Raw genomic sequence first — 24,785 nt, 5'->3', positions numbered from 1 at the left:
TGGCGGAGGATATTCTGATGCGTTTGCACAGCCCAGCCAATGACGGCTGTGCAAACGAAGACTATATGAATATGCAAAGGATGGGAGTGACTGGATCGCGGTGAGGGGGGCAGGCTTAGAGAGGAGAAGACTGAGAGTGGTGACGTTTTGTTACAAAGATGGCCGCGGTCGGGGAACGAAATTCATAATTCTGGCAGACAAGCTGTACTTCCGGATATCGTAAAAGTCAAGGATGCGTGCAAGCGAGACTACTGAGGTAATTGACTTTATTATATAACTTCGTGCTAGCTGTGCAATGCCATAAAATAACTTTGCTCCAAAGTACTCCTTTAAGGGATAGCCAATGTCATTGTATACATCTACCACAGTAGTGCACCTAAATTCCTGTATTGTATTATTCTATATGTTACACATCCACATCGTCTATCTGGTGTAGGATTCTATTGTGGCACTTGTAGTCCGCTGTAGGCATCCCCCATTGTATGCATTTTTATGCTGGGGATCGCCCCTAGCAACGGACTACAAGGGCAGGATCTGCTCCCCCAGTATAAATGCACAATTGCATTTGGGGTTGAGCACCTCCAGCCATTTGAGTAAAATTTATACTTGGAGGTGTGTAAACTCCATATGTAATGCGCCTTGAACATTTTTCAGGCAGCATTAGGGTTGCACCTGTGAGGCCATGCACCTATATCAGCCAACTTGGGTGGGGCTTGTAGCCTCTCTCCCCCCTTCCATTGTATGTGTGCTCAGTCACACTGGAGGTAACTGGGAGCAGGCTGTAAGTCGACCTAGTGCTGCTGTAATTGCCCACTGGCCCCTGGTTTTTGCTTTTCATGCACAGGTAGGTTAGCGTTAGGTCCCGCGCCATTTGAGAAACCTTGGCGTTGGTGTGCGGGCTCTGGTGTGTCCTTCATATAAGGATACACTGGCGAATGTCTCAATTTTACTTCAGTGTTGAGGGATAGCCAATGTCATTGTATACATCTACCACAGTAGTGCACCCACATTCCTGTATTGTATTACAAAAAACATATATAGATAAACCGTATGAACTTCACATGAGAAAAAGTGCAAGATCAAATAGCACACTTATGAGCTGATGAAGTTGAGTTGCACTTTTCAGTCTAAGTGCTCTCTGATTACACGTGTCTCAGGAACCGCCCAGTTTAGAAGCAAATCCCCATAGCAAACCTCTTCTACTCTGTGCAGTTCCTGAGACAAGCAGAGATGTCAGCAGAGAGCACTGTTGCCAGACAGAAGAGAACAACTCAACTTCAACAGCTGATAATTATTGGAAGGATTAAGATTTTTTAATAGAAGTAATTTACAAATCTGTTTAACTTTCTGAAGCCAGTTGATATATATAAAGTTTTTTTCCTGGAATACCCCTTTAAAGGGGTACTCCGCTGCTGACATCATAGCCCCCTCATTGCATCACACCCCGCCCCCTCAATGCAAGTCTATGGGAGAGGGCGTGGCTTCCATCACGCCCCCTGCCATAGACTTGCATTGAGGGGGAGGGGTGTGACATTGTGAGGGGCGGGGCTTTTACATCACGAGCTCCCGGCTCCAGTGTTCAGAATAGTTCATTCCAAACACTGAGCAGCGGAGTACCCTTTTTTACCCTTGTGAGACCCCCCAATCCCCCCAGAAACACCTCCATGGGATTTCTTCACAAGTAGGTGGATGGCAGACCAGGGGTATCAATCCATGGCCCCCATACGGACTCAAATTTATGCATGGCTTAAGATATACACCCTTTTCCAGTCTAATGATATGATTTAATTTTGCAATCAATTCCGATATAGTGGGTGGGGGGCACAGATTTAGTGGGTGGGGGGCACAGATATAGTGGGTGGGGAACACAGATATAGTGGGTGGGGGGCACAGATATAATGGATGGGGGGCACAACCAATGCTGTGCAATTCGCTTACGCACTTGGTACAATATCCTACTAATACCAATGTATAAGCCCCCGACCTCATCCAACCCATCCACAGACTGAGCTTCACTTACATTAACCCTTTCATGGAGAGAAGAGGCTTAGTAGAGCCGGTGGCACGATCCCAAGATCCCGTCCTTCTGATGACATGCGGGCCCGCCATATTCCTCCATGTCCCCCCCCGGACAGTAGGAGCACAGTTGTGTAAACACAATATCAGCATATGAGGCATGGGGAAAATATTTCTAGAAATACTGACATATTTGTGATAATCAAAGGAGCATGAGTCACTATATACAGAAGGATATAAAGTAACCAGCAAAACCAAGACCGATCCTATATACATCAACAATATCAGGGCGGAGATCACATCTACATCCAATAGAATTACTAGATATTTAGTGTTTATTATACATGGGCATAGATAGATATGAGATAGATAGATAGATATGAGATAGATATGAGATAGAGAGATAGATAGATAGATAGATAGATATATATGAGATAGATAGATATGAGATAGATAGATATGAGATAGATAGATATGAGATAGATAGATAGATACATATGAGATAGATAGATAGATATGAGATAGATAGATACATATGAGATAGATAGATAGATATGAGATAGATAGATACATATGAGATAGATATGAGATAGATAGATATGAGATAAATAGATAGATAGATAGAGAGATAGATAGATAGATACATATGAGATAGATAGATATGAGATAGATAGATAGATAGGTAGATATGAGAGATAAATAGATAGATAGATACATATGAGATAGATAGATATGAGATAGATAGATAGATAGATATGAGATAGATACATATGAGATAGATAGATATGAGATAGATAGATAGATAGATAGATAGATATGAGATAGATAGATATGAGATAGATAGATAGATATGAGATAGATAGATAGATATGAGATAGATAGATACATATGAGATAGATAGATATGAGATAGATACATATGAGATAGATACATGTGAGATAGATATGAGATAGATAGATAGATAGATATATATGAGATAGATAGATATGAGATAGATATGAGATAGATAGATATGAGAAAGATAGATATGAGATAGATAGATAGATAGATAGATAGATAGATAGATATGAGATGGATATGAGATAGATAGATAGATTTGAGATAGATATGAGATAGATAGATATGAGATGGATAAATAGATATGAGATAGATAGATAGATAGATATGAGATAGATAGATAGATATGAGATAGATAGATAGATTGATATGAGATGGATAAATAGATAGATATGAGATAGATAGATAGAAAGATAGATATGAGATAGATAGATAGATAGATATGAGATAGAGAGATAGATAGATATGAGATAGATATGAGATAGATAGATATGGGATAGATAGATATGAGATAGATAGATATGAGATAGATGTGAGATAGATATGAGATAGATATGAGATAGATAGATACATATGAGATAGATAGATACATATGAGATAGATAGATAGATAGATAGATATGAGATAGATAGATATGAGATAGATATGAGATAGATATGAGATAGATAGATATGAGATCCTTTTGCTGTATTTCAAGCTTGAGTTTTTGACCTGTGCTCCAGAATCTGCTTTGCACCCTACATTTTATATAACTTGAATTGGTTGTGTTGCTTTTCTACATTTTAGATAGACAGAGAGAAATACAGAGCATTGTCTAGACTGGATACAACTGTATCACTTCTCAGGTGAGAGCAGGACTAGCTATGTACAATGTATCAGTCTGGGGTCCAGGATGTTTAGCTCACAGAGCATTGTCTAGACTGGATACAACTGTATCACTTCTCAGGTGAGAGCAGGACTAGCTATGTACAATGTATCAGTCTGGAGTCCAGGATGTTTTGCTCACAGAGCATTGTCTAGACTGGATACAACTGTATCACTTCTCAGGTGAGAGCAGGACTAGCTATGTACAATGTATCAGTCTGGAGTCCAGGATGTTTAGCTCACAGAGCATTGTCTAGACTGGATACAACTGTATCACTTCTCAGGTGAGAGCAGGACTAGCTATGTACAATGTATCAGTCTGGAGTCCAGGATGTTTAGCTCACAGAGCATTGTCTAGACTGGATACAACTGTATCACTTCTCAGGTGAGAGCAGGACTAGCTATGTACAATGTATCAGTCTGGAGTCCAGGCTGTTTAGCTCACAGAGCATTGTCTAGACTGGATACAATTGTATCACTTCTCAGCTGAGAGCAGGACTAGCTATGTACAATGTATCAGTCTGGAGTCCAGGATGTTTAGCTCACAGAGCATTGTCTAGACTGGATACAATTGTATCACTTCTCAGCTGAGAGCAGGACTAGCTATGTACAATGTATCAGTCTGGAGTCCAGGCTGTTTAGCTCACAGAGCATTGCCTAGACTGGATACAATTGTATCACTTCTCAGCTGAGAGCAGGACTAGCTATGTACAATGTATCAGTCTGGAGTCCAGGCTGTTTAGCTCACAGAGCATTGTCTAGACTGGATACAATTGTATCACTTCTCAGCTGAGAGCAGGACTAGCTATGTACAATGTATCAGTCTGGAGTCCAGGATGTTTAGCTCACAGAGCATTGTCTAGACTGGATACAATTGTATCACTTCTCAGCTGAGAGCAGGACTAGCTATGTACAATGTATCAGTCTGGAGTCCAGGCTGTTTAGCTCACAGAGCATTGCCTAGACTGGATACAATTGTATCACTTCTCAGCTGAGAGCAGGACTAGCTATGTACAATGTATCAGTCTGGAGTCCAGGCTGTTTAGCTCACAGAGCATTGTCTAGACTGGATACAATTGTATCACTTCTCAGCTGAGAGCAGGACTAGCTATGTAAAATGTATCAGTCTGGGGTCCAGGATGTTTAGCTCACAGAGCATTGTCTAGACTGGATACAATTGTATCACTTCTCAGCTGAGAGCAGGACTAGTTATGTACAATGTATCAGTCTGGAGTCCAGGCTGTTTAGCTCACAGAGCATTGTCTAGACTGGATATAATTGTATATACTTCTTATCTGAGAGCAGGACTAGCTATGTACAATGTATCAGTCTGGAGTCCAGGATGTTTAGCTCACAGAGCATTGTCTAGACTGGATACAATTGTATCACTTTTCAGGTGAGAGCAGGACTAGCTATGTACAATGTATCAGTCTGGAGTCCAGGATGTTTAGCTCACAGAGCATTGTCTAGACTGGATACAATTGTATCACTTCTCAGCCGAGAGCAGGACTAGCTATGTACAATGTATCAGTCTGGAGTCCAGGATGTTTAGCTCACAGAGCATTGTCTAGACTGGATACAATTGTATCACTTCTCAGCTGAGAGCAGGACTAGCTATGTACAATGTATCAGTCTGGAGTCCAGGATGTTTAGCTCACAGAGCATTGTCTAGACTGGATACAATTGTAGCACTTCTCAGCTGAGAGCAGGACTAGCTATGTACAATGTATCAGTCTGGAGTCCAGGATGTTTAGCTCACAGAGCATTGTCTAGACTGGATACAATTGTATCACTTCTCAGCTGAGAGCAGGACTAGCTATGTACAATGTATCAGTCTGGAGTCCAGGATGTTTAGCTCACAGAGCATTGTCTAGACTGGATACAATTGTATCACTTCTCAGCTGAGAGCAGGACTAGCTATGTACAATGTATCAGTCTGGAGTCCAGGATGTTTAGCACACAGAGCATTGTCTAGACTGGATACAATTGTATCACTTCTCAGCTGAGAGCAGGACTAGCTATGTACAATGTATCAGTCTGGAGTCCAGGTTGTTTAGCTCACAGAGCATTGTCTAGACTGGATACAATTGTATCTTCTCAGCTGAGAGCAGGACTAGCTATGTACAATGTATCAGTCTGGAGTCCAGGATGTTTAGCTCACAGAGCATTGTCTAGACTGGATACAATTGTATCACTTCTCAGCTGAGAGCAGGACGAGCTATGTACAATGTATCAGTCTGGAGTCCAGGTTGTTTAGCTCACAGAGCATTGTCTAGACTGGATACAATTGTATCTTCTCAGCTGAGAGCAGGACTAGCTATATACAATGTATCAGTCTGGAGTCCAGGATGTTTAGCTCACAGAGCATTGTCTAGACTGGATACAATTGGATCACTTCTCAGCTGAGAGCAGGACTAGCTATGTACAATGTATCAGTCTGGAGTCCAGGATGTTTAGCTCACAGAGCATTGTCTAGACTGGATACAATTGTATCACTTCTCAGCTGAGAGCAGGACTAGCTATGTACAATGTATCAGTCTGGAGTCCAGGATGTTTTGCTCACAGAGCATTGTCTAGACTGGATACAATTGAATCACTTCTCAGCTGGGAGCAGGACTAGCTATGTACAATGTATCAGTCTGGAGTCCAGGATGTTTAGCTCACAGAGCATTGTCTAGACTGGATACAATTGTATCTTCTCAGCTGAGAGCAGGACTAGCTATGTACAATGTATCAGTATGGAGTCCAGGATGTTTAGCTCACAGAGCATTGTCTAGACTGGATACAATTGTATATTCTCAGCTGAGAGCAGAACTAGCTATGTACAATGCATCAGTCTGGAGTCCAGGGTGTTTAGCTCACAGAGTATTGTCTAGACTGGATACAATTGTATCACTTCTCAGCTGAGAGCAGGACTAGCTATGTACAATGTATCAGTCTGGAGTCCAGGCTGTTTAGCTCACAGAGCATTGCCTAGACTGGATACAATTGTATCACTTCTCAGCTGAGAGCAGGACTAGCTACGTACAATGTATCAGTCTGGAGTCCAGGCTGTTTAGCTCACAGAGCATTGTCTAGACTGGATACAATTGTATCACTTCTCAGCTGAGAGCAGGACTAGCTATGTAAAATGTATCAGTCTGGGGTCCAGGATGTTTAGCTCACAGAGCATTGTCTAGACTGGATACAATTGTATCACTTCTCAGCTGAGAGCAGGACTAGCTATGTACAATGTATCAGTCTGGAGTCCAGGATGTTTAGCTCACAGAGCATTGTCTAGACTGGATACAATTGTATCACTTCTCAGCTGAGAGCAGGACTAGCTATGTACAATGTATCAGTCTGGAGTCCAGGATGTTTAGCTCACAGAGCATTGTCTAGACTGGATACAATTGTATCACTTCTCAGCTGAGAGCAGGACTAGCTATGTACAATGTATCAGTCTGGAGTCCAGGATGTTTAGCTCACAGAGCATTGTCTAGACTGGATACAATTGTATCACTTCTCAGCTGAGAGCAGGACTAGCTATGTACAATGTATCAGTCTGGAGTCCAGGATGTTTAGCACACAGAGCATTGTCTAGACTGGATACAATTGTATCTTCTCAGCTGAGAGCAGGACTAGCTATGTACAATATATCAGTCTGGAGTCCAGGATGTTTAGCACACAGAGCATTGTCTAGACTGGATACAATTGTATCTTCTCAGCTGAGAGCAGGACTAGCTATGTACAATGTATCAGTCTGGAGTCCAGGATGTTTAGCTCACAGAGCATTGTCTAGACTGGATACAATTGTATCACTTCTCAGCTGAGAGCAGGACGAGCTATGTACAATGTATCAGTCTGGAGTCCAGGTTGTTTAGCTCACAGAGCATTGTCTAGACTGGATACAATTGTATCTTCTCAGCTGAGAGCAGGACTAGCTATGTACAATGTATCAGTCTGGAGTCCAGGATGTTTAGCTCACAGAGCATTGTCTAGACTGGATACAATTGGATCACTTCTCAGCTGAGAGCAGGACTAGCTATGTACAATGTATCAGTCTGGAGTCCAGGATGTTTAGCTCACAGAGCATTGTCTAGACTCGATACAATTGTATCACTTCTCAGCTGAGAGCAGGACTAGCTATGTACAATGTATCAGTCTGGAGTCCAGGATGTTTTGCTCACAGAGCATTGTCTAGACTGGATACAATTGTATCACTTCTCAGCTGGGAGCAGGACTAGCTATGTACAATGTATCAGTCTGGAGTCCAGGATGTTTAGCTCACAGAGCATTGTCTAGACTGGATACAATTGTATCTTCTCAGCTGAGAGCAGGACTAGCTATGTACAATGTATCAGTATGGAGTCCAGGATGTTTAGCTCACAGAGCATTGTCTAGACTGGATACAATTGTATCTTCTCAGCTGAGAGCAGGACTAGCTATGTACAATGTATCAGTCTGGAGTCCAGGGTGTTTAGCTCACAGAGCATTGTCTAGACTGGATACAATTGTATCTCTTCTCAGCTGAGAGCAGGACTAGCTATGTACAATGTATCAGTCTGGAGTCCAGGATGTTTAGCTCACAGAGCATTGTCTAGACTGGATACAATTGTATCACTTCTCAGCTGAGAGCAGGACTAGCTATGTACAATGTATCAGTCTGGAGTCCAGGATGTTTTGCTCACAGAGCATTGTCTAGACTGGATACAATTGTATCACTTCTCAGCTGGGAGCAGGACTAGCTATGTACAATGTATCAGTCTGGAGTCCAGGATGTTTAGCTCACAGAGCATTGTCTAGACTGGATACAATTGTATCTTCTCAGCTGAGAGCAGGACTAGCTATGTACAATGTATCAGTCTGGAGTCCAGGATGTTGAGCTCACAGAGCATTGTCTAGACTGGATACAATTGTATCACTTCTCAGCTGAGAGCAGGACTAGCTATGTACAATGTATCAGTATGGAGTCCAGGATGTTTAGCTCACAGAGCATTGTCTAGACTGGATACAATTGTATCTTCTCAGCTGAGAGCAGGACTAGCTATTTACAATGTATCAGTCTGGAGTCCAGGGTGTTTAGCTCACAGAGCATTGTCTAGACTGGATACAATTGTATCTCTTCTCAGCTGAGAGCAGGACTAGCTATGTACAATGTATCAGTCTGGAGTCCAGGATGTTTAGCTCACAGAGCATTGTCTAGACTGGATACAATTGTATCTTCTCAGCTGAGAGCAGGATTAGCTATCCCTGCGCCAGTGTTTCTCGAGCATTGTGCCTCCAGCTGTTGCAAAACTACATTTCTCAGCATGCCTGGACAGCCAGTGGCTGGACCTCAGACTGGGCTAAAGGTAAGGTTCACCATCCAACAAGACAATGGGGGAGATTTATCAAAACCTGTCCAGAGGAAAAGTTGCTGAGTTGCCCATAGCAACCAATCAGATCGCTTCTTTCATTTTCAAAAAAGGCCTCTGAAAAATGAAAGAAGCGATCTGATTGGTTTTGATAAATCTCCCTCAATGACCCTAAGCACAAAACCAGGATAACACAGAAGCGGCTTAGGGACAACTCTGTGAATGTCCTGGAGTGACCCAGTCAGAGCCATAACCCATATGAACATCTCTGGAGAGACCTGAATATGGCTTCCACCGCCCGTCCCCATTGAACCTGACAGAGCTGGAGAGAATCTACAGAGAAGAAAATCCCCAAATCCAAGGGTGTAAACCTTGTGGCCTCATCCCCAAGAAGACTGGAGGCCTGAATCACTGACAAAGGGGTTTACCTAAGTCAGTGGTCCTCAAACTGTGGCCCTCCAGATGTTGCAAAACTACAACTCCCAGCATGCCCGGACAGCCAACGGCTGTCCAGGCATGCTGGGAATTGTAGTTTTGCAACATCTGGAGGGCCACAGTTTGGGGATCACTGACCTAAGTCCTGAGAAAAGGGTATGAATACTTATGTCACTGTGAGATTTTAGTTTTTCTTTTTAATGAATTGGAAAATATTTCTAACATTCCGTTATTACTTTATCATGATGGGGCATTAACCTGTTCAGGACCCATGACGTATGCATACGCCATCACACCCTGGGTCTTAAGGACCCATGACGTATGCATACGTCATGTCTTTTCCTGGTCTCCGCCGCTCACCCGGCGGAGATCGGAAGCGGATCCCTGCTGAAATCCTTCAGCAGGGATTCAGGGCAAACGCCGAGGGGGGCCATGTAGGCCCCCCATGTCGGCGATCGCCGCAAATCGCAAGGGAAATCGCCCTTGCGATCTGCGGCGATACCGGGCTGATCGGGTCTCTGGGACCCGACCGCCCGGTAATTTCGCATGATCCCGGCTGTCACAGACAGCCAGGACCATGCTGGAGTATCGGAGCGAGGTGGCAAGCCTGCCACCTCCTCCTATACCCTGCGATCTGTCGGTTAGTTAACCGACCAATCGCAGGAGGGGAGGCGGTTACTTCCTCCCGTCCTGCCCGGCCCCTTGAAGTCCGGAGAGGATGGGAGGAAGACCGGAGGACGCGGCGGGGGACGGGGGAGTGCTGGGGACCGGCCCCGGTACTTACCTCGTCCCTGAAGACCCTGATCCCGGCGGGGAAGATGGCGGCGGCGGCGACAGGTGAGTAGATCTTCAGCCGCGGTCGGGCCCTTTACAGCAATGCACGTCGCCGTAAAGCGACATGCATTGCTGTAATGGGACCCTGTAAACTACAACTCCCAGCATGCCCAGACAGCCCTTGGCGTCTGGGCATGCTGGGACTTGAAGTTTTGCAACATCTGGAGGTCCACAGTTTGGAGACCACTGTGCCCTTCCAGATGTTGCAAAACTACACATCCTCAGCATGCCCTTACTGTCCAGGCATGCTGGGAGTTGTAGTTCTGTAACATCTGGCCCTTCAGATGTTGCAGAACTACAACTCCCAGCATGCCTGGACAGTTTTGGCATACTGGGAGTTGTAGTTTTGCAACATCTGGAAGGGCACAGATTGGGAACCACTGTATTAGTGATCTGCAAACTGTAGTCCTCCAGATGTTGCTGAACTACTACTCCCAGCATGCCTGAGAATGTTTGGGAGTTGTGGTTTTGCAACAACAGGAGGCACACTGGTTGGGAAACATTGTCTGTTTCCTAACTCAGTGTTTCCCAACCCGTGTGCCTCCAGCTGTTGCAAAACTATAACTACCAGCATGCACTGATAGACTGTGCATGCTGGGAGTTGTAGTTTTGCAACAGCTGGAGGTCCCCCCCTGTGAATGTACAGGGTACATTCACATGGGTAGGGGGCTTACAGTGAGTATCAGGCTGCAAGTTTGCGATGCAGCAAATTTTGCGCGGCAGCTCAAACTCGCAGCGGGAAAATCAATGTAACCCCCCGCCCATGTGACTGTACCCTAAAAACACTACACTACACTAACACAAAATAAAATAAAAAGTAAAAAACACTACATATACACATACCCCTACACAGCCCCCCTCCCCTCCCCAATAAAAATGAAAAACGTCTGGTACGCCACTGTTTCCAAAATGGAGCCTCCAGCTGTTGCAAAACAACAACTCCCAGTATTGCTGGACAGCCGTTGACTGTCCAGACATGCTGGGAGTTTTGCAACAGCTGGAGGCACCCTGTTTGGGAATCACTGGCGTAGAATACCCCTAAGTCCACCCCAATGCAAATCCCTAATTCAGGCCTCAAATGCACATGGCGCTCTCACTTTGGAGCCCTGTCGTATTTCAAGGCAACAGTTTAGGGTCACATACGGGGTATCGCCGTACTCGGGAGAAATTGCCTTACAAATTTTGGGGGGCTTTTTCTCCTTTCACCCCTTATGAAAAGGTGAAATTGGGGTCTACACCAGCATGTTAGTGTAAAAAAAAAAATTTTTTTACACTAACATGCTGGTGTTGCTCTATACTTTTCATTTTGACAAGAGGTAAAAGGGAAAAAAGCGCCACAAAATTTGTAATGCAACTTCTCCCGACTACGGAGATACCCCATATGTGGGCGCAAAGTGCTCTGGGGGCGCACAACAAGGCCCAGAAGGGAGAGTGCACCATGTACATTTGAGGTGATTTGCACAGGGGTGGCTGATTGTTACAGCGGTTTTGACAAACGCAAAAAAAAAAAAACCCCATATGTGACCCCATTTCGGAAACTACACCCCTCACGGAATGTAATGAGAGGTGCAGTGAGAATTTACACCCCACTGGTGTCTGACAGATCTTTGGAACAGTGGGCTGCGCAAATTAAAAATTTTGTACAGCCCACTGTTCCAAAGATCTGACAGACACCAGTGGGGGGTAAATGCTCATTGTACCCCTTGTTACGTTCCTCAAGGGGTCTAGTTTCCAAAATGGTATGCCATGTGGGGGTTATTTTGCTGTCCTGGCACCATTTAGGCTTCCTAAATGCGACATGCCCCCGAGCAAAATTTGCTCTCAAAAAGCCAAATATGACTCCTTCTCTTCTGAGCATTGTAGTTCGCCCATAGTGCACTTCATGTCAACTTATGGGGTACCTCCATACTCAGAAGAGATGGGGGTTACAAATTTTGGGGGCTATTTTCTGCTATTAACCCTTGCAAAAATGTGAAATTTGGGGGGAAGCACACATTTTATTGAAATTTTTTTAATTTTTTTTTACATATGCAAAAGTCGTGAAAGACCTGTGGGGTATTAAGGCTCAATTTATTCCTTGTTACGTTCCTCAAGGGGTCTAGTTTCCAAAATGGTATGCCATGTGGGTATTTTTTGCTGTTCTGGCACCATAGGGGCTTCCTATATGGGACATGCCCCCCAAAAAACATTTCAGAAAAACGTACGCTCCAAAATCCCCTTGTCGCTCCTTCCCTTCTGAGCCCTCTACTGCGCCCGCTGAACACTTTACATAGACATATGAGGTATGTGCTTAGTCGAGAGAAATTGGGCTACAAATAGAAGTATACATTTTCTCCTTTTACCCCTTGTAAAAATTCAAAAATTGGGTCTACAAGAACATGCGAGTGTAAAAAATGGAAATTGTGAATTTTCTCCTTCACTTTGCTGCTATTCCTGTGAAACACCTAAAGGGTTAAAATGCTGACTGAATGTCATTTTGAATATTTTGGGGGGTGCAGTTTTTATAATGGGGTCATTTGTGGGGTATTTCTAAGATGAAGACCCTTCAAATCCACTTCAAACCTGAACTGGTCCCTGAAAAATTGTGATTTTGGAAATTTTGTGAAAAATTGGAAAATTGCTGCTGAACTTTGAAGCCCTCTGGTGTCTTCCAAAAGTAAAAACTCGTCAATTTTATGATGCAAACATAAAGTAGACATATTGTATATGTGAATAAAATAAAATAATATTTGGAATATCCATTTTTATTACAAGCAGAGAGCTTCAAAGTTAGAAAAATGCAAAATTTTCAAATTTTTCATCAAATTTTGGGATTTTTTACCAAGAAAGGATGCAAGTTACCAAAAATTTTTACCACTAAGTTAAAGTAGAATATGTCACGAAAAAACAATCTCGGAATCAGAATGATAACTTAAAGCATTCCAGAGTTATTAATGTTTAAAGTGACAGTGAAAAAACCTATAAATACGCCACTGCAGCGTATAGGGTAAACCCACCAAGAGTAAAAGATGTATATAATAAAATAAATAAAAAGTATATAAATCTGAAAAATCAATTACCATAGAATTATATAAATATAATTTTATTTTACAAAAAATACATATATCATACACAAGCAAGAAAAGTTAGTAATAATATATAGCTATATAACATACATAAAAATAGTAATCATTAGCGCAATTTGATAATGTGTATAATTATTTAAAAAATATATTTATATGTATATATATATGTAAATAAATAAGCTTAAAAAATGCAAAGGATAGCAGGGACGGGAAAAAGGATGTAAAAAAGTTGTAATAAGGGAAGACGTAAATGTCGGGGTCAACTGATCACCAATGGATCATAAAAACACCTTTTGCTAAAAAATATATATACGTGCAATGTGACACTCAATTTAAAGCATAACAAAATGTATGTAACCTTAAAGATAAAGATATATAAGGTGCAATGTGCAACACAGAGATGTACGTGTATACTATAAATATAAGAAAAGGGAAAACAGTGCAAAAAACAAAAATTAAGGTGCTGGGAGTAAAGGTGTCAGAATGTAAATACTTGACCCCACATGTAAAAAAAGGAGAATGGGTTCCACGTCCCTGCGATCGCCTCCAACGCGTTTCACCGTGACCGGCTTTGTCAAGGAGTATGGTGGGTTTACCCTATACGCTGCAGTGGCGTATTTATAGGTTTTTTTAGTGGTTGCTTTGGGTTTTCCCCAATTTTATTCAGACCACAGTACATAGGACTTTTTTTAGGTTGTTAAAGTGACAGTGGTCAGATGTGCAAAAAATGGCCGGGTCCTAAGGTGTAAAATGGCTGGGTCCTTAAGGGGTTAAAGGGGTACTCCGGTGGCTATTTTTTTTTTTTTTTTTTTTAAATCGACTCGTGCCAGTTGAACAGATTTGTAAATTACTTCTATTTAAAAATCTTAATCCTTCCAGTACTTATCAGCTGTTGTATGCTCCAGAGGAAGTTGTGTAGTTCTTTCCATTCTGACACCTCTGTCCTTGTCTGGAACTTTACAGAGTAGGAGCCAATCCCCATAGCCCAGACCTCCAGCTAATGCAAAACTACAACTCCCAGCATGTATTGAAAGACCGTGGATGCTGGGAGTTGTAGTTTTGCAATAGCTGAAGGCCCACTGGTTATGAAACACTGAAAGCTTGTTACGCAACCAGTGTGTCAGCAGTGCATGCTGGGAGTTGTAGTTTTGCAACAGCTGGAGTCACACTACTACAACTCCCATCATGCCCTTTGGCTGTCCATGCATGGTGGGAGTTGTAGTTATGCAACAGCTGCAGGTGCCTCCAGCTGTTGCAAAACTACAACTCCCAGCATTCCCTTTGGCTGTGCATGCTGGGAGTTGTTGCTAAGCAACAGCAGGAGGCAAACAGCGCTTACCTCCTGATGTTGGATCCCTCCTCCACAGACCGCCGGGACCTCAGGAGAACACTGCCACCGCTCGGGACCACCGCCACACCAGACCCCAAGTGAGCCTCCCCACACCCCCTACTGCCGATCACCCCTCCTCTACCGCAGATCACCTGCTGATGCCGCCCAGCAGGACAGGTGAACGTGAGGTGTCACTGGTGCCACCTCACTCCTGCTGGGCAAGGGTGATTGGTGCCGTCTCGGACTGCACCAATGACCCTTTTTTTTCTGGGTCACTGTGGACCCGGAATCACTGCAAATCTCCGATCTGAATGGATCTGAATGGATGGCTGTCTCCCGGGGTCTTCTGCTCTGGTCTGCGATCGAGCAGAAGATCACCGATAATACTGAGCAGTGCTATGTCCTATACATAGCACTGCACAGTATTAGCAATCAAACGATTGCTATAGATAGTCCCCTATGGGGACTATAAGAGTGTAAAAATAAAAGTAAAAAAAGTAAAAAATAAAAGTATAAAAAATGTGAAAATCCCCTCCCCCGATAAAAATGTAAATTGTCCCCTTTTCCCTATTTCACCCCCAAAAAGTGTAAAAAAAAATATTTTATATACATATTTGGTATCTCCGCGTGCATAAATATCCGAACTACGAAATAAAATGTTAATGATACCGTACGGTGAACGTATAAAAAAAAAGTCCAAAATAGCTGCTTTTTTATAACATTTTATTCCCAAAAAATGTTATAAAAAAAGTATTAAAAGTTTTATATAAGCAAATATGGTATTAATAAAAAGTACAGATCACGGCGCAAAAAATGAGCCCTCATACCGCCGCTTATACAGAAAAATGAAAAAGTTATAGGTCTTCAAAATAGGGGGATTTTAAATGTACTAATTTGATTAAACAGTTTGCGCAACAGTAATAGAAAAGTATATTATCATGGGTATCATTTTAATTGTATTGACCCAAAGAATAAAGAACACATGTCTTTTTTACCGTAAATTGTACGGCATGAAAACGAAACCTTCCAAAATTTGCTAAATTGCGTTTTTTTTTTATTTCCCCACACAAATAGTATTTTTTTGGTTGCGCCATACATTTTATGGTAAAGTGAGTGATGGCATTACAACGGACAACTGGTCGCGCAAAAAACAAGCCCTCATACTAGTCTGTGGATGAAAATGTAAAAAGAAAATATAAAAAAAACGTAAAAATAATAATAATTATAAGGCCCAAATGGGCTGAGTCCTTAAGGGGTTAAAGGGGAACTCTGGGGGAAACAAGTAGAAAACAAATGTTTTCAAATTAACTGGTGCCTGAAAGTTAAACAGATTTGTAAATGACTTCTATTAAAAAAAATCCTAATCCTTCCAGTACTTATTAGCTGCTGTATAAAACAGAGAAATGTGTGAATTTCTTTTCTGTCTGACCACAGTGCTCTCTGCTGACACCTCTGTCCGTGTTAGGAACTGGTCAGATTAGAATCATATCCCCATAGAAAACCTATCCTGCTCTGGACAGTTCCTGACACGGACAGAGGTGTCAGTAGAGAGCACTGTGGTCAGACGGAAAAGAACTTCACAAATTTCTCTGTAGTATATCTGGAATATACAGCAGCTGATAAGTACTGGAAGGGTTAAGATTTTAAAATAGAAGTGATTTACAAATCTGTTTAACTTTCTGGCACCAGTTGAATTAAAAACATGTTTTTCCACCGGAGTACCCCTTAATGTACCAGGATATCAGGGCGTACCTGTACGCCCTTGGTCCTTAAGGGGTAAAGTGCAAAATAATGGGGGCGAAGAATATTAATTTTTATTTTATTTTATTTTAGCACAAGGCAGCAACATAACAAACTGTGAAAAAAGTGAAAGGGTGTGAAAACTTTCTGAGTGCATGGTATATAAACAATCCCCTTGGTACGAGGTGAGAACACGGGCCATTACCTCCATGTAATTCTACAATGTAGGGGTTTGTAGAACATTTTCCTCTTCAAACCGATGAAAAGTAAATACCGCGGCGGCCGCACGGATCTGTGTCACTTTCCCCATAATGATAAGTTCCCCCGTCAGATCGCTCGGCCTGTCAGCGAGTCTTTTCATCTTCTGTTGGTTTTGTGGTTCCTGCAAAGAAAACTCTTGTCATAGATTAAGACGTGGTGTTACAATTAGGTAGACGGATCAGTCGGTGACTTTCCCGTCTCGGTATGTCCTGGGGGGGGGGATGTCAGCGCCTCTGGCTACAATGGATGGAAACCAGATCCGGGACATTGGACATTGCAGGATCTGCGGAAGTATCAAAGCTATTCCTCAGAATTTTAAAATGTATGTTTACTTTCCAACATCATTTTACTGTATATATATATATATATATATATATATATATATATATATCATATGCAAGGAGGCTCATCACACCCCCTTCCCAGGTAGCATTCCCTAAACATCAGCTTTAGCTCCAGTTACTCCGTAACTGGAGCTAAAGCTGATGTTTAGGGAATGCTACCTGTGAAGGGGGTGTGATGAGCCTCCTTGCATATTCCTTTTCCCAGAATGCCTAGAAATGGTGTCACTTTAAGGAGAGTACTTACCCCCTTTTTATATATATATATATATATATATATATATATATATATATATATATGTGATGTCCCAGTACGGGATATGGTCCTGTACAGTACCTAGGCCCTAGGGGCTCTCCTGCAGTGTCTCTCCCATAGTGTTATATGAATTAGGTATAAAGGACCTTTGAGGACCTTTGAGTTAATCACATGATAATGTGGTCACATGTTCTATTCACATGCTTTGTTACCCAGAGAGCACCAGCTAACCAGGTGACCTGCAGTTTGACCTATGGGCTCCATGCTCAGCCCCCCTTTATAAGGAGGGGGAGGTATTACAATCTCTCTCTTCCACCACATTCTCTGCTGAGGTCAAGTCCAGTCCAGACGTCTCAGGGTCAGTGTCCAGCACATCTGGAGGCCTCAAGCCTAACCAGCAGCCACATGTCAGTAAGTCAAGTCATCTCTGTCTGCTGTCACTATCTTCAGTTAAGTCAAGTCTATTATAGTCAGCGTGTCTGTCCTAAAGTCTGTCCAAGTCACTGCAAGTCCCAGCAAGCTGCGAGGTCCCTCGTGTTACTGGTCACCTCTCTGGGATCCTGGCCGAGCTGTGAAGACTGTTCCATCTGTCTACCTCAGTAAAGCTACCGTTAACCCTGACCTGGTCTTGAACTCTTATTTGCCCTGCCCAACTAGGACAAGTGGTGCTACTGATTGGGTGGTTATCGGGAAAACCACTCCCTGGCATCACGAACATTTAGGGGTTAATGCACCTGGGCTATAACATCTGCCCCTTACACCTCACCTTCACACCCCGTGTATATATATATATATGTCTGTAAGTACATACTGCGTGTATGTATGTACATTTTATATATATATATATATATATATATATATATATATATATATACAGTGACCCCCCCAACCTACGATGACCCCGACATACGATAATTCCAACATTCAATGGCCTCTCAGGATTCCCTGCATCGACGACCCTCTCCTTAATCGTCATCCCGTCGCCTCGAATGCTGTGCCGTCATCCAATAGGAGCGGCGTGCGCAGCGACGTGATGACGGCGATGAAGAGCAACGATCACGGGCAGCAGTGACGGTCTGGAACGGTGGTGACGCGACGACAATGATGGAGAGCGACATCCAGGGTAGCGGTGACGGTCCGGAGCGCCGGGAACACATAAGTATATCTTTATATATTATTATTGCACAGATTCCTCAACATACAATGGTTTCAACTAACGATGGTTCATTTGGAACGAATTACCATCGTATGTTGAGGGATCACAGTATATATATATATATATATATATATATATATATATATATATATATGTTACAGTTAAAACTAGTAACTAAACTAAATGCCTTAGTGAAAACTAGTATTCACTGCTAGAATTGACTGCTCTTCCCCCGTGAAAACTAGTTTTGACTGAATCACCTTTGTGAAAACTAGAATTGGCTGCTTTTCCCTAGATAAAACCAGTTTTTACAGTTTTTACTAAATGCCTTTGTTGAAACACCAGTTTTTACTAAATGCCTTTGTACAAACTAGAATATTTACTGAACACCTTTGTACAAACTAGAATACTTACTGGAGGCCTTTGTACAAACTAGAATTCATACTTTGTGAAAGCTAGAATTGATTTTTTTTTTCTTTTTTGCTTGAGGTTGTTTTTTGTGACATATTGTACGTTATATAAGTAATAACATTTTTGGATACATCCATTGTTTTTTTTTGTTTGTTTTTTTGCATTTTTCTAGATGAGAAGTTCTCTACTTGTAAGAGAGATAGTCATGCCAAATAAATCTAGTTATTATTTTTAATACTGAGTTTGAGTATCGATACTTTTTTAAAGTACTCGCCGATACCAATTACGGTACTATTTTAAATGTCATGTGACAAGTATTCTTTATGGGGAAAAAGGGGATGTTTTCAGTTTTTTTATTATGAATGTAAAAGTGAATTCCCCAGATAGTTGTCCCATAAATGAAAACCCTAATAAGCTATGTAGGTAGTAGGAAGCCCCCCTATTAGATTGGTAGTTAGTCCCCATAATAGCTTGTAAGTAGTAGATAGCTCCTCACATAGGCAACAGAAGTTCCCCACATTATGTATCTAGCAGATTTCCCCCACATTAGGAATCAAGCAGAAGTCCCCCACATTAGGTAGGCAGCAGAGGTCCCCCATAGTAGGCAACTGTTTCCTCATAGTTGGCAGCCATTCCTCCATAGTTGGCAGCAGTTCCCCCATAGCAGGCAGAAGTTCCCCAATTGGAGGCAGCAGTTCCCCCATTGTAGGCAACAATTCCTCCATAGCAGGCAGCAATTTCCCCCCCTCCCCCTCCCCTCCGGCATACATACCTCCTGTGGCTCTTCCTTTTCCCCTGTCAGTTCCAGCATGGTACAGTTATCATAGTTGGGGGGAACTGGTCACGAGGCAAGATGGCTGGCTATCAGCCACCATCTTACCATGCGCAGCGCTACACATTCAGTGACGGCCAGTATCTGCATAACGTATATGTACGTCACAGGTCGAGAAAACCTTCCATGACGTACATGTTTGTCATGCATCGGGAAGGGGTTAAAATTAGGTTCAACTAGGCAAACCTGTTTGAGTGAAATGTCTCAAATCTTTCCTCTGACCCCTCTGTGTGAGTAATGTCACACAAGGATGATAACCCCAATGATGTCACAGTACAGGGATAATACACACATTAATGTCACAGTACAGGGATAATATACAGTGATGTCACAGTACAGGGATAATACACAGTGATGTCACAGTACAGGGATAATATACACAGTGATGTCACAGTACAGGGATAATATACACAGTGATGTCACAGTACAGGGATAATACGCATTAATGTCACAGTACAGGGATAATATACAGTGATGTCACAGTACAGGGATAATACACAGTGATGTCACAGTACAGGGATAATACACACAGTGATGTCACAGTACAGGGATAATATACAGTGATGTCACAGTACAGGGATAATACACAGTGATGTCACAGTACAGGGATAATAACCCCTATTATTTCTCAGTGCAGGGATAATACACACAGTGATGTCACAGTACAGGGATAATACACACAGTGATGTCACAGTACAGAGATAATACACACAGTGATGTCACAGTACAGGGATAATATACACAGTGATGTCACAGTACAGGGATAATACACACAGTGATGTCACAGTACAGGGATAATATACACAGTGATGTCACAGTACAGTGATAATACACACAGTGATGTCACAGTACAGGGATAATACACACAGTGATGTCACAGTACAGGGATAATACACACAGTGATGTCACAGTACAGGGATAATACTCAGTGATGTTACAGTACAGGAATAATGCACACAGTAAGGTCACAGTACAGGCAGGGCTGGTTTTAGATTGAATGTGGCCCTGGGCAAAATTAAAAGTGAGGCCCCAAAAGCTGAACAAGTCAGTCACATTAAGTTAATTCAGGATGTAGCATGCCAAGAGTGTTGCAAGTTTATTAACCTCTTAAAGGCCATCTGTGTCGGAAAACAATTTATAAGTCTTTGATCGCGTGGGGTCCGAACACTGGGACCCCCCGTGATCTCCTGCATGGTGCCACGGCTCTGCCGCAGCTCTCCTGTGCAGGAGGCGTGCCAGCCGCAGCCTCACGCCGCAGCCGACACGCCTCCTCCATGTATCTCTATGGGAGAGGACTGTATGGGAAGGGGGTTTACCATTATCCTCTCTAGATCGACGCCACGCGCATTTGCGCTCTCAATGAGTGCTAATGCGGGTGCCCCGTTCAGGAGATCACGGGGGTCCCAGCCCTCGGACCCCCCCGCGATCAAACACTTATCCCCTATGCTAGAGTTAGTGTTAGAACGCTGCAGTTGTCACTATTTGTGTACTCATGTACAGTAACTTTACCAAACTTGGTCATAAGACTGACTTCTGTGTGCATGCACAAATTCTTTTTTTGTTTTTTTTTTTGTTCCAGGTTTACAAGCAACGTTACAGTGCCTGACAAACTAGTAAAGAAAGTTTTTTGTAGGAGTTGTTCCCAGCTTCGGCCGTGATTCTCAGGAACCTGACGGAGCTCGAGCTCTTGGAACCTGAACTCTATAGTTTATCTGGACTACTGAGCGATACATGGACATCTGTGTACATATTGTCATGGTAATATATTTTTGCTCACCATTCTGCACAAGGGACATATTTGTGTTTCCGTACTAAATTGGTTGTAGTATAATAAAATGTATATAATTTGTTTTACACCGAACCATGTTTGTCCACCATGATTTCTGGTGTCTGGCAGTTTTCTTTGCAGGGGGTATCTTGAACAGTCGGGAGAAGCAACATTTTAACTCATCGCCAACATCATGTACAGTCAAAGTTTAATACAGATTAAAGTTGTGTACTACACATGGTCATTAAGTACACATAAACGCATGCACACATGTCTCATATACATTAGGGCTGCAGCACTCACTACATCACAGTCCATTCATATGTCTTTAAGTTGTTACATATGTCTAATGTAATTTCTTGTGTCCACATGCTCAGGATACTTTGCTGGCCAGAAGGTATTCGTGTACCCACAAAGCACGTAACTTAATAAGTCAAAGGTAACAAATGTCTAATGTTATCTAATAAATGTCTATATAACTAGTGTTCTGGGGAGAAGCGTGTAATGCCAAGGGACCCCAGTAGCCAAGGCATTGGGCAAAAAGCCTCCGGCAACCCAGTGTCATGTCTTATTCATATGTATAAAGTATTGTTATATGCATAGTCAAATATTATAATATGCATAGTCCATAAGTCATGTTTATACTATAGTAATAGGTATGTTGTCATTGCTATAAATAGTCCTTATTCTCCAGTAATTCTAAGGTTATTCAGTTATACAATTTATCAGAGCATGTATGGACATTGATCCAGAGACTCTCTTGTATTATCAGTTTTTGTCAACAACAGCCTGGAAATGGACGTTAATTGCAATGCCCCAGGACTGCATGTGGCCCTGTGGCCATTTCGCTCCTTAAGCCTTCCAGGATGGACGTTGACTTTACTTAAGTAGGGGGGTTTGTGATGTCCCAGTATGGGATGTGTTCCTACAGTTCTGTCAGGTTGAGTCCCTGTACGTCCTCAGGGCTCTCCTGCATTGTTCCCCCATAATGTGAATAGGTTGTATATTAAGTGCAAAGGAAATTTGAAGTGGGTCACATGATTGTTAGTCACATGATAATGTTTGTCACTTGTTTAAGTCATATGTTTGTTACCCAGAGAGCACCAGGTGACCCACAGTTGACCTATGGGCCCCTTGCTCAGCCCCCCTTTATAAGAGGGGAGTTACTACAATCTATTTCTTGTGTTTCACTTTCTGATGAGGTCATGTCCAGTCCAGACGTCTCAGGGTCAGACATCTGGAGGCCTCAAACGAAATTGCAGCCACAAGTCAGTAAGTCAAGTCATCTTTATCTGCTGTCATCATCTTCAGTCAAGTCAAGTCAATTGTAGTCAGTGCAGCCTGCACCTAGAGTCTCTCAAGTCAATGCAAGTCTCAGCAAGCTGCGAGGTCTATCTGTGTCACTGGCCACCTCTCTGGGATACTGGCTGAACTGTATAGACTGTAACACCAGTCTAACCTCAGTAAAAGCTACCGTTACCCTTAACCAGGCCTTGGACTTTTTATTGCCCCTGCCTAACCTAGGACTAGCAGTCCTACCTTTGGGTGGTTACATAGGCAAGTTGCGCCCTGGCATCACGAACACAAAGGGGTTAATACCATCTACCCCTGGTCAACACCATCTGCCCCTTACACCTCACCTCATACCCCATGGCTCAATATATATATATATATATATATATATATCTCAAATGTTAGTGCCATGAGATTTTGCCACTGCTGCGATCTTTGCTGCACTAGGGTTGGGCCTTAGGTAGACCTAGTGACAGATAGTGACATACGCACCACTGTATATCACATATATACAAAAAAACTATACATATACACAGGCATACATACAACACATACATGCTCACTCACACATATATCATACATGTGTATTATCCATACATGCATTACACATACATACAGCACACTATACACAAATACATGTAACAGATGAACTGTTTACATCACACATGTACATCTACACATTACATCTACTTACTTTTATTGAAGGCTGGCTGGGTGCATTAAATACTTCAGGAGCTGCTAGATATTCATGCCTCTTGGTGCCTGCAGACTATCTTCTTCAACATCTTCGTCAGACAGGCATCTAAACTGTGCGAAAGCAACAGGAGGAGGAGAGTGTGGGGGAGGGGGGGGGAGGTGTTAAAGGAGCCTCTCACTGCCAGCACTATGTAAATTAACTCTGCAGAGAGGCTCAATCCTGGATGCTGCTGGCTGCAGGGCTACACTGCTTCCCCCAGCTACTAACACTATAGCAGCCGCAGGGGGCCCTCTGGAGGATGGGGGCCCTGAGTAATTGCCCAATTTGCCATGCCAAGGGATAATACACACAGTACAGGGATAATACACAGTGATGAGTGATGTTACATTACAGGGAAAACCCCAATGATGTAACAGTACTAAGATAATGCACACAGTGATGTTACAGTATAGAGTAAATTTGCAGTAATGTCACTGTGTTGGGGTGGGGTAGTATAAAATGGCAGGGGCCAGGGCACAGTATTTATACTCTTACCTTTGTAACTTGCTAATCTTCTGTTCCCTTGCAGTCTCAGATCTTTCCTCTGATCCCAGCAGGCCTCAGTGTGAGTCTGAGATCACATGCACAACAGGGAGCGGGGCGGAGAAGGGGGAGGAGCTGAGTAGACAGGCCAAGATTGCTGAGTGCATGGCAGTGTTTGCCAAGCAGATGTTTCAAAGCTACAACTCCCAGCATGCCCAAAAAGCCTTTGGCTCTCTGATTATGCTGGGAGTTGTATTTTTGCAACAGCTGGAGGCACCCTGCTTGGGAAACACTGATATATGGAATTACTCAGCAGCTGACGTTTGGGCCACTTGTCTTTTTATTTGGGGAACAGACCTGAATGTTTTAATCTAGTGACGCCCCTGGCTGTCAGCATTTTACAGAAGTCAAAGTCACATATCTTGAAAAATCCTGCACTGCCAGTAGCTCTGTAACATCCAAAACTGATCAGATGTTTTCCCCCTGTGCCGAACTTTGTCACCACAGAAAAGTAGCAAAGTAGAAATATTTACAGAAAAATATAAAGATGTCCCTTGAAGTAAAGCTCCATAAAAGTTTTTGAACCCCTGTGCTGCGATCCTCAGAGGCTCCTAGCACTGATGCTGAAAATTCATGACTAGGGGAGTGTAGAGTTCCGCTACCTGTGCACCCCAACCCTCTAGTCCTTTTACCAATTCCCTACCCACCTTTAAGAATCACTGACTCAAATTATGATGCAAAGGCCACAGCGGACAAAAAACACCAAAATATAATAAACATATAAATAACAT

At 42.7% G+C, this 24,785-nt stretch overlaps 1 protein-coding gene across 1 annotated transcript in view; it reads right to left on the bottom strand.

Annotated features, from left to right (window-relative positions):
* PRSS23 (serine protease 23) overlaps positions 1 to 2,042 on the bottom strand; it is a 71,738-nt gene extending 69,696 nt beyond the window's left edge. Inside the window, exon 1 of the mRNA XM_056561394.1 lies at positions 2,021 to 2,042. The gene's annotated coding sequence lies outside the window, so the exon portion shown is untranslated. The remainder of the gene's footprint in view (positions 1 to 2,020) is intronic.
* Between the last annotated feature and the right edge of the window lie 22,743 nt (positions 2,043 to 24,785).

This window comes from Hyla sarda, chromosome 2 (genome assembly GCF_029499605.1).
Source record: "Hyla sarda isolate aHylSar1 chromosome 2, aHylSar1.hap1, whole genome shotgun sequence".
In the NCBI taxonomy this organism is placed as follows: domain Eukaryota; kingdom Metazoa; phylum Chordata; class Amphibia; order Anura; family Hylidae; genus Hyla; species Hyla sarda.
Note: the sequence above shows the minus strand (reverse complement) of the source record. Positions and strands in the feature narration are given on the sequence as shown.